Source organism: Bos javanicus, chromosome 26 (assembly GCF_032452875.1).
Source record: "Bos javanicus breed banteng chromosome 26, ARS-OSU_banteng_1.0, whole genome shotgun sequence".
Classification (NCBI taxonomy): domain Eukaryota; kingdom Metazoa; phylum Chordata; class Mammalia; order Artiodactyla; family Bovidae; genus Bos; species Bos javanicus.
The window spans coordinates 27,500,272-27,516,087 of NC_083893.1; the positions used below are offsets into that span (position 1 = coordinate 27,500,272).

Below are 15,816 nucleotides of genomic sequence, written 5' to 3' on the forward strand. Positions count from 1 at the left end.
GCCCTATTTCGAAGATATTTGACACACCTAAAGTCAACTTTTACCCAGCATGACAGATAAACAGGTATTTCTGACTAATTAATATTCTAGCTAACAGAGGCTTTTTATTACATAGTCAGCAAAGACTGTCATTCAAAAAATATAGAAGGTGATAAATTATGAACAATAAAATTACCTTAACTCTAATTTTCTTTGGTGATTCAGAAAGTGCTCCAGGCTGTATGCTGTACTGTCTCAGGAAGCAGAGACTCCCCACTCAGAATGTCCGAGCTTGAATCCCAGCCCTCTTGCTCATCTGTTTGGTCTAATAAGTAAGCTGCTCACCGTCTCCAGGCTTCAGGATCCTTATGGGTTAAAAATGGAAGTGACAATTCTACTGACCACACACAGTAATGAATCAGTATATGTAGAACTGTGTCTGGCACATGGGAACTAGAAAATAAAGGCTAGCAATCACAAATGCTGCAACTATTAAATACCATTAAAGTATCAGTTAACAGAATTATGGCTAATGATTCCAACTGTTTAAGATTTTATTTTCAAGTAGTACAACCGAAAGCACTGAAAATCTGAATCTGATATCCATTTTTCAACCTTTCAGAGAAAACTAGGGAAATGACTGACTATAAAAGCACATTGCTAATAGTAGTGCCGTTTTTTGCTTTTTTTGTTTTTTTTTCATAGACTAAAACTCTTCCCTGTAATGTATCTTATGACAGGAAACCCATAAGCCATTATGTTTTCATTGATCTGAATATGCTTCCTATGACTAGTGTCTGTATGAAAATTCCTTCTCATAATCTAAATCATCTCTAACACAGAACATAAAACCTGTCTTTGTTGTTTTCTCATTGGAGCCTAGGGTTACAGGAAGGCCAGCCAATAAGCTCAGAACAAGGGGCTTCACTCCATAGAGCTGGCTCCTTCCATGAGGGCGAAAGCAAATCCCACGCACACATTATAAAGACACTCTTTCAGCAAAAGTGACAAATGCAAACAGTCTAGTTTCGCTGAAACTGTGACATGAAGTGGCTATAGTTTCCCACACAATCTTATTTTTCAATGTTTTCTATGCCAAGATAAGGACCTTAAAACAAAAGCAATTACTTAGCGATGTTTCACACTGTTTAAAGGCATATTATCTCTGGTGGAGACAAAGGCTCTCTGCCGCCTGGGAACTGCTCAGATGACAGAAGAGATGCTCAAAATCCCAGTAAAACAAGAAGCCTGGATTTCATGCGAGGTCATAACTGACAACGAAAGAAAACATTGCAGAAATGCTGTGGATGTCAGATTCAAGGACCTGCAGTCCTGCTGTCGTAAAGAATTCAGGGGATGCTGTATAAAGGATGGGCCTGTTTAGAGCTTTGCCTATGAGCTTTATTATGAAAGGACCTTTGGAGCAACAGGAGATGAGACAATAATGAATTCTGTAAAATGAAAGGGACCTCAGAAGTCCATCTGGCCCATCCTCCCGCCATCAAGCCAGCTTATGCTCCACGAGCCCAGACAGAAGAAATTCTACTTTACATCATGTTTGGGGGATGTCAAAAAAACAGTAAATTAAAAAACCTCATAATCTACTCATAGACCCAGCAGTAGACAGTCTATCAAATGAAATAAAATTCAATTACAAAGTACATCAGAATGCCAAAGTGCATTGGATTTGATTATCATGAGGGTCAAAGACTGTTTCTAACAGATACAATGATCTTAATTTAGCACTTGTCCTCATACACAGATTCCTTATAGGTGACAGCACATGGCTGTACTTAGTTAACAAGTACATCACACTGTACACACACATACACAGACACACAATCATGTATGTACACATGAAGACCCTGTGTTACAATGCAGAGGGTGGTGGAAATGACAGTGAGCACTCAGGAAGCCTGGGTTCTCCTGCTACCTTCAGGGCTTTTTATCTGTTTCTCAATAACTTATCATCTATCCAACCTTTTTTTTTTTTTTTATCTTACCTGAAAAACTGAGATAAAAGGATTGAGGGAGGTTCTTAAGAGGTTAAAATTAATTAATTTTACACACGCAAGTGAATTTCTTGGCTATAATTTGTATTGCCCTGTACTTAGTTAGGGTCCCAAACATGCAAAAGGAGCCTGCCAGACCTACTCTGCCTTCTGCTCACACAGCATTGTTCTGTCCTTATTTCTCCAACAGGCCCTCAGCCCCTGAGAAGCCCATTTTTGTTCAAAACCACTCCCTGTGATCATGAAAGTGTACTGTGTGCTAAGCTCAGCATGTCCGATCCTCTGCGGCCCCATGGACTTATAGCCCACCAGGCTTCTCTGTCCATGGAATTTCCCAGGCTGGAATGGGTTGCCATTTCCTACTCCAGGGGATCTTTTCAACCCAGGGATTGAACCCATGACTCGTGCATCTCCTGCACTGGCAGGCAGATTCTTTACCACTATCATCACCTGAAAAGTGATCATGAAAGGGAGCCACTCAATTCAATACCTTTGCCGACAACCCTTTCCTTTACCTTGTGGAGACTGTGACCACACACCCCCAGCTTACAAGTTCATTCTAAATTAAACAATATTTTTTACATGAGAAAAATAAAATATTGAATATAACTCATTTTTGCTTTCTCTTTACTGCCTCCTATCATATTTGGTTACCTCCCTTTCCTCCAGATTTTTCAAAGAGTTTTAAAAAATTCGTATTTTTAAATTTTATCTCATCACCAGCACCTAAACCAATGACTTAAAAATTCTCAAGTACTCACAGTTCCAAATATACCTTCTGTTTTGAAGTTAATTCAAGAAAATGTATTTTCTATCTCTATTCCTCCCAGAAACAGTTATGAGTAAAAAATAATAGTAACCGTGCTGATAAATATCTGAAATGTACTAGTGATGAGTTTTGTCAAGAAAAGGAAAAACAACTTTTTTTTGGGGGGGAAGGAAAATTAGACATAAAAATGAACCAATTTAAAACTTATGGTTGAGGGGAATAGTCAGGGAACTTAGAAAAGTCAGTCTTCCAAGGTAAAAAATGCAAAGAAATAGAAGAAAACAACAGACAGGGAGAGACATTTTTGACAAAGGAGGCAAGAATATACCATGGAGAAAAGACAATCTCTTTAACAAGTGGTGCTGGGAAAACTGGTCAACCACTTGTAAAAGAATGAAACTAGAACACCTTCTAACACCATACACAAAAATAAATTCAAAATGGATTAAAGATCTAAACGTAAGACCAGAAACTATTAAACTCCTAGAGGAAAACATAGGCAAAACACTCTCCGACATGAACCACAGCAGGATCCTCTATGACCCACCTCCCAGAATATTGGAAATAAAAGCAAAAATAAACAAATGGGACCTAATTAAAATTAAAAGCTTCTGCACAACAAAGGAAACTATTAGCAAGGTGAAAAGACAGCCTTCAGAATGGGAGAAAAGAATAGAAAATGAAGCAACTGACAAACAACTAATCTCAAAAATATACAAGCAACTCCTGCAGCTCAATTCCAGAAAAATAAAAGACCCAATCAAAAAATGGACCAAAGAACTAAATAGACATTTCTCCAAAGAAGACATACAGATAGCTAACAAACACATGAAAAGATGCTCAACATTACTCATTATCAGAAAAATGCAAATCAAAATCACAATGAGGTACCATTTCACGCCAGTCAGAATGGCTGTGATCCAAAAGTCTACAAGCAATAAATGCTGGAGAGGGTGAAGAGAAAAGGGAACCCTCTTACACTGTTGGTGGGAATGCAAACTAGTACAGCCACTATGGAGAACAGTGTGGAGAGTCCTTAAAAAACTGGAAATAGAACTGCCTTATGACCCAGCAATCCCACTGCTGGGCATACACACTGAGGAAACCAGAATTGAAAGAGACACATGTACCCCGATGTTCATCGCAGCACTGTTTATAATAGCCAGGACATGGAAGCAACCTAGATGTCCATCATCAGATGAATGGATAAGAAAGCTGTGGTACATATACACAATGGAATATTACTCAGCTACTAAAAAGAATACTTTTGAATAAGTTCTAATGAGGTGGATGAAACTGGAGCCTATTATACAGAGTGAAGCCAGAAAGAAAAACACCAATACAGTATACTAATGTATATATATGGAATTTAGAAAGAAGGTAACGATAACCCTGTATGAGAGACAGCAAAAGCAACACAGATGTATTGAACAGTTTTTTGGACTCTGTGGGAGAGGGCGAGGGTGGGATGATATGGGAGAATGGCATTCAAACATGTATAATATCACATGTGAAACAAATCGCCAGTCCAGGTTTGATGCATGATACAGGGTGCTTGGGGCTGGTGCACTGGGATGATCCAGAGGGATGGGATGGGGAGGGAGGTGGGAGGGGGGGTTCAGGATGGGGAACACATGTACACCCATGGCAGATTCAAGTCAATGTATGGCAAAACCAATACAATATTGTAAAGTAAAATAAACTAATTAATTAAATTAAAAAAAAAAAGAAAATCAGAGATACCAAAGGAACATTTCACGAAAGAATTGATACAATAAAGGACAGAAATGGTATGGACCTAACAGAAGCAAATGCTAAGAAGAGGTGGCAAGAATACACATGAGAACTATACAAAAGAGATCTTAACTCAGATAACTACGATGGTGTGATCACTCACCTAGAGCCAGACATCCTGGATTGTGAGCCAAGTGGGCCTTAGGAAGCATCACTATGAACACAGCTAGTGGAGTTGATAGAACTCCAGCTGAGCTATTTCAAATTCTAAAAGATGATGCTATTAAAGTGCTACACTCAATATGCCAGCAAATTTGGAAAACTCAGCAAAGTACACAGGACTGGAAAAGGTCAGTTTTTATCTCAATCCTAAAAAGAGGAATGCCAAAGAATGGTAAAACTACCACACAATTGCACTCATTTCACATGCTAGCTAGGCAAAATCCTCCAAGCTAGGCTTCAACACTACATGGACCAAGAACTTCCAGATGTGCAAGCTGGATTTAGAAAAGTCAGAGGAACCAAAGATCACATTGTCAACATTTGTTGGATCATAAAAAAAGCAAGAGAATTCCAGAAAAAAAAATTCTTCTTCTTCACTGATTATGCTAAAGAATTTGACTGTGTGGATCAAAACAAACTGTGGAAAATTCTTAAAGAGATGAGAATACCAGACCACCTGACTTCTCTTCTAAGAAACCTGTATGCAGGTCAAGAAGAAACAGTTAGAACTGGACATGAAACAATGGACTGGGAAAGGAGTATGTCAAGGCTGTATATTGTCACCCTGCTTATTTAACTTATATGCAAAGTACAAAATGTGAAATGCTAGGCTGGAAGAAGCATAAGTTAGAATCAAGATTGCCGGGAGAAATATCAATAACTTCATATATGCAGATGACACCACCCTCATGGCAGAAAGCAAGGAGAAACTAAAGAACCTCTTGATGAAGGTGAAAGAGGAGAGTGAAAAAGTTGACTTAAAGCTCAACATTCAGAAAACTAAGATCATGGCACCGGTTCCATCACTTCATAGCAAATAGATGGGTTAACAATGGAAACAGTGGCAAACTTTATTTTCTTGGGCTCCAAAATCACTGCAGATAGTGACCACAGCCACAAAGTTAAAAGACACTTGCTCCGTGGAGGAAAAGCAATGACAAACATAGACAGCATATTAAAAAGCAGAGACATTACTTTGCCTACAAAGGTCCATATAGAAAGAACTATGGTTTTCCCAAGAGTCATGTACGAATATGAGAGTTGGACCATTTCTTTCAGGCTGAGAGCCAAAGAATTGATACTTTTGAACTATGGTTTTGGAGAAGAATCTTGAGAGTCCCTTGGACTGCAAGGAGATCCTAAAGGAGATTAACCCTGAATATTCACTGGAAGGACTGATGCTGAAGCTGAAGCTCCAATACTTTGGCCACCTGATGTGAAGAGCTGACTGACTGGAAAAGACCCTGATGCTAAGAAAAATTGAAGGCAGGAGGAGTAGGGGGTGATAGAGGATGAGATGGTTGGATGGTATCACCAACTCAATGGACATGAGTTTAAGCAAACTCAGGGAGATGGTGAACGACAGGAAAGCCTGATGTGCTGCAGTCCATGGGGTCGTAAAATGTCAGACAGGACTGAATGACTGAACAACAGATGTACATGCTGCTATATTCAGAATGGATAACCAACAAAGACCTACTGTATAGAACACGGTGTGTGTGTGTGTGTGTGTGTGTGTTATTTGCTTAGCGGTGTCCAACTCTTTTCGACCCCATATGGATTGTGGCCTGCTAGACTCTTCTGTCCATGGAACTCCAGCAAGAATACTGGAGTGGGTTGCCATTTCCTCCTTCAGGGGATCTTCCCAAGCCAGGGATTGAACTGGGGTCCCCTGCATTGCAGGCAGATTCTTTACCATTTGAGCCACAGGAGAAGCCCCTCTACTCATTCCCCCCACAACATATGGAACTCAGCGTTATGTGCCTGCCTGGATGGGAGGGTGGTTTGGGAGAGAATAGATTCATTTATATGTTTGGCTGAGTCCCATCACTGTTCTCCTGAAACTACCATCATATTGTTAATTGGCTATATCCCAATACAAAATAAAAGGTTTGAAACTTGAAAAAAAAGAAAGCAATTCAGTCTCTACCAAGGAATCTAATGGTACTCAACAAGAATTCCTATGAATCTCAATTCTTAGCAACTATAATCTATATTGTAAAAGAATGGATTCAGATAAATAATCAAAAATTAAAGAAAAAATAATGTGCTCACAAAAGCATCCATAATGGATGCTTGGCACAGGAGAAACAACTTGAGTAAAACAATTCCCAAGTAAACATCACTCGATATCATAGCAAAATTCTACATATCTAATCAAAAATCCATATTTCCACCTTATAAAAATCAAAAGAACATGGTTTTAAGACCAGTCATGATCTTTTTCAGTAGAAAAATTGGTAACAAAGACACCTATTAGGTTTTTCAACATCCCTTACATAAAAGCCAATGCAATACATTCCATTTAGACTGCAATATAAGAGAAATAACTATGCTTAGAAAACCAACATATTTCCCTTCATAAGACAGTGAAAGTTCCATAATTCACTTTTTCCTTTTTGTCTTTGTGTGGGCAGTTCAGAGCAAAATTCAGGGTTCCAATATAATAGCTGTCCAAATCTAGGTTCTGATATAATTATTCTTTCATCCTTTTAATAATTCAGTTGTTTTATTTCACTCATATAACCTATGGCTTCATTTTATCTGTATCATATAATGTAAAATATCTAAAGTTATTTTGGAAATAAGTAGGGCATAACAAGTGCATGAATGAATCATTAAAAATTGCATACTGATTATATTAAACTAGAGAAACATTAACAGAATAAGGTTAAGTGAATAATAAATGAGAAACAAATATTAAAAACTGATATGAATGGGTAATAAAATTAGTAGCTAAACATTGTTACATTTTTCCTCTGTATCAAACATTGTTAAATGTATTTAACATTTTCTTATATCAGTGAATGAACACAGCAACCCTCTAAAATAGCATCAGTAGCCCCCACTTGCTCATCTATCAATGAGGACACTGAGGCCCAGAGAAGCTAAATAATCTCTCCAAAACCACACAGTTTTCAGGCTACATGTATATAATTTTAAATACAGTTTTATTTCCTTTAAAGAGTTTATATTCATAATAATAATATTCATAAAAGCAATGAATACTGAATTTAATTTCTCAAGCTGAAGGAAACAATCATTCCTTTCATCTTCACTATATTTCAAATTTATTAATATCTCCATAGTATCATTTTCTATTATTTCATCCATAGTATTACAGATGAGTTAGATAGTTGAAATTAATTTGGGGTGGGGCACATTTAGGTTCTAATTACAACTAACTGAAGGCACTTTTTTTTTATTCAAATACTCATGAAAACATAAGGAGATTTAAGATTAAAAAGTCATAGGGAGCTAAAACTATTGCTAACCTACCTGTCATAGCTCAGAAAAATACAGCCTCACTGAGACATGAGGTCTGAATTTCAGGGTCAAGAAAATAGACATTAGGTGTTCCAACACCCTAGAGAGACTGCCACCAAAGGAAACAAGACCACTCCATGGGTACATGGGAATGAATCTGCAAATCATCTGGATTCATGTCACGCTTTTATCACTTCCTCTCTTCTATGTTAATACCTCTTTTCTTTCCAGTTCCCATAAATTTAACAAGGTCAGAGATACAGCATCTTGAAATGTGAAGTCAGTGATAAGTATGGGTTTTGACATTAGAGTTTTACTGTGGTTCAGTGAAATGTTTTGTTTTTGATTTTTATTGTTTTTCTTTTTTTCAAAACAATTCTTTTTGCAAAGGGAGAAATTCCACACTGCTTGTTTCAAACTATACAGGAATAAATATGCTTCCATAAAACCAAAAAATCAGATAGTTGAAGCAGATGATCTTTCCTTGAACCAAAGAAATAACTGCTAGACACTAGAACATTGGATAAAATATGTGTGTGTTCTCACATTTATGTACATATGAAAGTATGTATGCTTAGATTTTGATAAAGCCTAAACTTTCTCACACCACAGTGAAACACTTGAATGAATTTGCAACTGTCTTTTTTTTTTTTTTTCAGTTCCCTCATCCCCAATTAAAAATGGAAACTCACTGGGTACTTGTCCAAGTTCATGATGTAACTCTTCAGTCACAATGAAATCAGGATGAATTTTAAAATATTTCAAATAAGTGAAGAATAGGCAGAACAATAAAAAAAAAAAAAGCTGAAAATGTACAGTAGTTCAATACTTGCTAAAACTCATTGAGTTGAATGACATTAAGCAACTGTTCACTAGCACCCCACTCCATCCTCACTCCCTCCACTAATTAGTAGTTTTTGTTCACAAATATTTAAAATTGTTTTAGGCAGCTACTTGCAGCTTTCTCAAGAAGTTCAACTCATTTCTATTTTAACATTTAAACAATTATCTTGGTTAAGAATAGAAAAGATTAAATAAGGTACCAGCAACTGGGCCCACCATCTTAGGATTCTAAACTCTGAACTGAAAAGTGAAAATTGCTCAGTCATGTCCGACTCTTTGCAACCCCACAGACTATATAGTCCATGGAATTCTCTAGGCCAGAATACTGGTGTGGGTAGCCATTCCCTTCTCCAGGGGATCTTCCCAACCCAGGGATCAAACCCAGGTCTCCTGCATTGCAGGTGGATTCTTTACCAGCTGAGCTATCAGGGAAGCCCTGAACTGAAAGGGATAAATTTATCTGTCCTTTCCTGTCTACCCAACCCCCAATCAACACATTTGGCTTGATTAATTCTATGTCTTCAATAGCTTGTTGTGCAAAATTATGAATTTTCTACCTGAAGGAGAGAAAGAGTGAGGAGCAGCAGATCCACTCTGGCTCATTGACCAGCTGTTCCCAAGGAAACAGAACTTAGGGCAAGAAGTCATAGCCAGTACAGTGACTCCTCTCTGAAGCTTTCCCTCTAGCCTGCCTCATATTGAACTCCAGTTTATGTAAATAGCTTGCTGAACACTGATTTGCACTTTAAATGCTGGAATTTCATTCATACTGACTGTCTGTGAAGATGTGCTTATCAACAATACATCTAGAAGTGGGATCCACCTTTCTGCTCCTACCCATCTCTCAGCAGACACGCTTTCCTCTTGAGATTGTTGACGTGCTGCTGTATTTTTGAGTAATTACATCATCTCTGGAAACTCGATCCACAGACTTGATTATAAACCCCTACTGGTACTGGTACAGATGAAAGGAAGTGGCATTTCTGCAGTGCTATTTTTGCAGATAGCTTCCATCCATCTCCATTCATCTTCAGGACAACCAGGAAATGTCATTCACTGTGATTCCCACTTAATAGGAGATAGTTTTGAGTCTCAGGTTTCTGGTATAAGGACACCTCCTAAACAGTGTCAAAGCAGAGTATGGAACTCAAAAAAAGGCGACACCACTTTCTTTTGAAATCTCAGAAATAACTGTATTTGAGTGAGCATTTTCTTCTCCTACCAACACCACAAATCCTAAGGGGATTCAGCATACGTAACTAGTATGTTTTGACTCAGTCATGAGAATGTGGCAAAAGACAGTAATAAAACAGATCAGCATTAACATTTAGTGAGTGCTGCAGGCTTTTAATACCATACTGAATATTCTCATACATAATCTTATTTAATCGTGACAGAAACTCTAAATGTGAGTACTATTATTTCCCTCATTTCATAAATTTCCCTAAATTTTTAAGCTCCCAAGCCTAATAAATTGCAGAGATGGGATTCAAATCCAACTTGTTTGATGCTAGGACAACTTACCATCTTATTATTATAACAAAAACATAATTTTCAACCTTCAAAAAGGAAGTTATCAGTCCCTAGGGAAACACTTCTTTGAAGAAAAGTGGAAATTTTAATGGTTATTAATACTTTTTAATGATTTTTCTCCAAGTCTTAAGTTTGTATCAAATCAACCTAGATGACTCCTTTTCTCATTTTGTCTGAAACTGAGAGGGCATCTGTCCACCCTGGGGTTCCAAGCATCACAAGTATTTTCTGTTGTCATTTAGCCATAAAATAGCTCCTACATTTCACTGTGGAGTTGTTTTTGGACCCTGTGTTCCAAAGAACCTCAAATTCCTTCAGGCAGAAAACTACTCTGTGAGTTGCTACCATGTTCATTATCCTGCAGTCGTTTTACCAAATAAAAATGGTTTTGACTGAAATGAGAATGTGTTATGCAAACCATAAGGAGGCCTGTAAATATTACTTAGCATCTTCAGTCTTCCTTTTCAAAGATAATAGCTATCTGAAAGTGGAAAGTCAGCCATCTGCTACAAGGCTCCACAAATGAATCTATCGCCCTAGGCGCCGGAGACCCAAGGCTAGACAGAAATGAAGTTCAAGGATCAAAAGTCATTTAGTTAATGATGATTAAGCCTGGACTCCTACATCATATGATTCAAATGACTACTGTGTTATCATAATTTAATCATTTTGATTATTATTTTTTCAACACTGCTGAAATGTTTCTAAGAAGAAACCCAAAACAGGTCTCTGTTAAATACTGAGAGAGAAAAGAAGGGAGAATAAATAGTGTATTTCCAACCATATAAGTGAATGAAACAGAGAAATGACAGATGTTGATTTGTCACTACTGGGATATGAAAAATCCTGTTACTGGCTATAAGTGGGCCGCCTATAACATAATCTTGCTTAATTAACCAACCTTAATACTTCAAATGTGGGGTTAATACAGAAATGGTTGAACACTACATTAGATACACACTTCTCTGCTAGGCTGAGAAACTCAAACAATCTAAGAATGTTGAAATGGGTAAGGCATGTGCAATTATGGTAAAACTACACAGAGTTGATAGGGCAGCATGATTTCTTTGGGGCCAGGCTGAAACTGAAAATCATTCTGGAGAGGAGACCATGGCAGGGCTTTTAGCCGTGGGAGTCTGAAGTCATTCCCTGGTTCTGTCATTCATGAACTCATCTGTTCTCTAAATGTACCCTGCCTTGTCTCCTACTACTCAGTGGGTACAGATGCAAATCCTATGGAGAAAAGTGGATGGTTGGTTCAAATTTTTTTCCCAGGCAACATGTTGGCTAGTCTCTGAATACCCATCCGGATTACCATCTTCTGATCCTTGCCCAGTAGTCTGGGAGAAGGTCATACTGGCCTCCTAGACTTGTCCCTTCTGCAAGGAACTGGTCATGAACACTTCCTTGGGAATGGGATATCAACTAGTTTAGTATTCCAAGACATCTGAGTATAATTTTTGTATTCATATTGTTATATTAAAAAGATTTATGAAATGCTGTGTTTCAGGCATTCAGGCAGAGCAAGTGTGAAATTGGTTCATAAAAACAATTGTCTTTTTTTTTTTTCTTTTTAAGGAAATACTAGATTCCTTCTTTTATACAAGATGTAACTTATCAATAAGAAAGGCATGTAACCTTAAAAGCAACTGGAATCCCGTTCATTCAATCATTCACTGTGTTACCTTGGACAACTCACTCTAATTCTGTGATCCTCACTCATTTTCCTCATTAATAAAATAGAAATAATAGAGTATCTACTTCATATAGGTGTGAGAATTAAAGCAATATGTGTAATGTGCTTAGAACATATCTGGCACATTAAGAGCACTATCATAAGCATTGGCTGTGATAACATGGATGATGACCTTGGTGGTTCTAAGTCCCTATTCCACAAAACTGTCAACAGAGAAAAAGGAAGGAAAAAAAAAAAAGAAAAGCAAACTCTCTGCTGTCTCCATGGCAAGCTTGGAATAGCCTGGCTTTGCCCTCTTAAGACCTCTTCTCTCTTTCCCTCTCAAAATCCTCGCCAGTATTGCAAAAACACTGCTGGGAAACACGGCAAGGACTGCCTAGCTTTTGGTAACTGGAATCCTTCTCCCCTTCCTAGCTTGGAGAAATCGCTTTCTAAGATTAGGGAAGCTAATCTTAGGGAATCTCTTGTGGCTCAGACGATAAAGTGTCTGCCTACAATGCAAGAGACCTGGCTTCGATCCCTGGGTCAGGAAGTTCCCCTTGAGAAGGAAATGGCAACCCACTCCAGTATTCTTGCCTGGAAAATCCCATGGGTGGAGGAACCTGGTAGGCTACAGTCCATGGGGTCGCAAAGAGTTGGACACAACTGAGTGACTTGACTTCACTTCACTTCTTGACACTTATTGGCTGTTTCCATATTTTGGCTAATAGGAATAATGCTGTTATGAACATTCATGTACAATTGTTTGTGTGTGAATATATGTTTTAAATTCTTTTGGGTCTATACCTACAAATGGAATTGCTGGGTCATATGGTAAATAAGTTTAAATTTTGAGGAACTGCTGAACTATTCCACAGTGACTGCACCATTGTACAGTCTCACTCAACTGCCTCTTTCCTCACTCTGAGAGAATAAGAGTTAATGAAAAATAACAGAGCAGAATTGCAGGATTTAAAACCTCCATTCTGAGCACTTATCCTCCATTTAAAGCATCTTTTACTAGGCTTCCTACTGTGTTCAGAACCAGTAGCTGCAAAGTCAAAGTTCAAGAAAGACAAATAATTTAGTTTCCCCATTTTTAAAATGCCTTTTTCTTTCAATTACTCTACCAACTCTAATAGGGTATGAGTAATACAGAAAAATAATACCTGATTTGTATAACTGTATGGATTGTTGGAAAAGTCTCAAAACAAAAATGATCATTCTTAGTTATTTCATGATTATATAACTGAGTATTCAGTTCAGTTCAGTTGCTCAGTCGTGTCCGACTCTTTGCGACCCCATGAATTGCAGCACGCCAGGCCTCCCTGTCCAGCCTAATTCATATATGTTTATATTTGAATATATGTTTATATTTTATTTAAAAATACATATTTATCCTCTGAATATATGTGCTATAAAAGAGAGTGATATAAATCTCCCAATGATCATTTCAAGAGAATATACCTAAAAAAAAAAAAAAAAGGTTCCATAAATGAAGCTTGCTATTGACCTGGAGTCAAGTGACAGGGAAGTTTTCACTCAGCATTTACTAAGCATTAACACCAAAAATGCAAAGAAGCAAAATATAAACACTTGCTTTGGCTCTATCCAGTTCGAGGTCAGGCACACTGGAATGACCAGTAAAAGTCAGAATCACAACCCATCAGGCTCAGAACCATGCTGCCAAAAGAGGCAGCATGGATCTTGGCAGGCAAGAGGAATTACTCGCCCTAACAGCAACCTCCAGGGCAGGACATATCCTGCTGTCAGGATTTTTACATACTTATTTTATATTCACTCCCAAAATAAGTTTTGAGTTTCTTTTTTTTTTTTTTTTGTCCTCATCTCAAATAACCCAACTGCAAATGTCTCAAGTTTTTATGGCTGATGCATGCACTCTAAGTTGCTTCAGTTGTGCCCAAATCTTTGTGACCCTACGGACCATAGCCCACCCAGCTCCTCTATCCATGGGATTCTTCAGGCACAAATACGTGGGCGGGTTGCCATTTCCTTCTCTATTTTATGGGCCAAGGCTCCAAACTACTGAAAAGACAAACCTCTCCTTCAAAAAGTTTCCATGAACTCAACTTTTGCACACAAATGTAAGAGATTATACGGAAGTAACAATGAACTTACTCAGGGACACCTGCCTTAGGGCCAGTCATGTCACCTCTGTGGAACTTGCTGTGTGGAAGAGAACATCCTCTACAATTAAGGTTCACACAATACATGCGATAATTTTTTTAAGAAGCATTAACTGACCCTGGTGGTTCAGCGGTAAGGAAGCTGCCTGCCAATGCAGGAGCAGCAGGTTCGATCCCTGGGTCAGGAAGATCCCCCAGAGAAGGAAATGGCTACCCATTCCAGTATTCTTGCCTAGAAATCCACTGGACAGAGGAGCCTGGCAGACTACAGTCCACGAGGTGGCAAAAAGTGAGACACAACTTGGCAACTAAACAACAACGCAAAGGGTACCATAAATAGCCCCAGAAAAATTGTTCCTCCAGATTAATCCTCTTCCTTGGATCTAAGAACTATACTTGGTAAGTCATTACCCAATTAGCATTTAGCCAACTAGAATTAACTTTGGCATTATTAACAGAGACGGGTCCTAACACACGTATCACTCAGGCCACTCACCAGGCAGAAACCACAGCATTTATGACAGAGGGAGTTTAAAATGAAGAACTGTTAGCTAGGCATAAAATTGCTAACTAGGAAACTGAAGGTGTCACAAGAGAGCTAAAAGGTATCACGGAGGTAATAATCATAGAAAGCTGAGAGGAAGGTGAAAAGAGGTTGGAATTATCAAAGCTTAGAAACAGACCTGTTATGGGGAGGTGCTCTTGGCTCTTGTGGTATCACTGTTCAGTTAAGTTCAGTCATTCAGTCATGTCCGACTCTTTGCGACCCCATGAACCGCAACATGCCAGGCCTCCCTGTCCATCACCAACTCCCGGAGTCTACCCAAACCTATGTTCATCGAGTCAGTGATGCCATCCAACCAGCTCATCCTCTGTCATCCCCTTCTCCTCCTGCCCCCAATCCCTCCCAGCATCAGGATCTTTTCCAATGAGTCAACTCTTCACATGAAGTGGCCAAAGTATTGGAGTTTCAGCTTCAGCATCAGCCCTTCCAATGAACACGCAGGACTGATCTCCTTTAGGATGGACTGGTTGGATCTCCTTGCAGTCCAAGGGACTCTCACGAGTCTTCTCCAATACCACAGTTCAGAAGCATCAATTCTTTGGCACTCAGCTTTCTTTATAGTCCAACTCTCATAGCTATACATGACCACTGGAAAAACCATACTTGACGTGGCATCACTGAGGGGCATGAAGAACTTGATTCTCAGAGTTGGAAAGACTACAAACCAGATTCAACTGCCGCTACAGGAAAGTGTTCCTGCTGCCCAGGTGATGAAGCTTTGCTCTTTAATTGGGTAATGTTCACAGAAACTGGAAGATAGGGGGCCCAAAGGAAGCAAGCAAAGAAGAGTCCTTACTTTCCCATCCAGCCTAGTAGGTTTTCTCTAGCGTCCTTTATGGGCAGAGCCTAACACGGAGCCCCGAGGAAGCAGGAAGGCTGTTAAGTAGGCCCAGCTGCAGCTTCTCAAAGCCAACTAACTACAGAGGAGTGAGTTTGGAGCCGTAATAACTGGCAAGCCAAATTCTCTCAGTGACGGTCCCTAGAATTGTTTTTTTTAATTTTCAAATCAGTAATTAAACAAGTTTTTACCCACCTAACCCATGCAGTTGCCTTAGAACATCTAACATACT

General features: G+C 38.7%; 1 protein-coding gene across 5 annotated transcripts in view; it reads right to left on the minus strand.

Annotated features, from left to right (window-relative positions):
* The window catches only part of SORCS1 (sortilin related VPS10 domain containing receptor 1), a 574,694-nt gene that overhangs the window by 463,938 nt on the left and 94,940 nt on the right, over positions 1-15,816 (minus strand). The window lies entirely within an intron of this gene.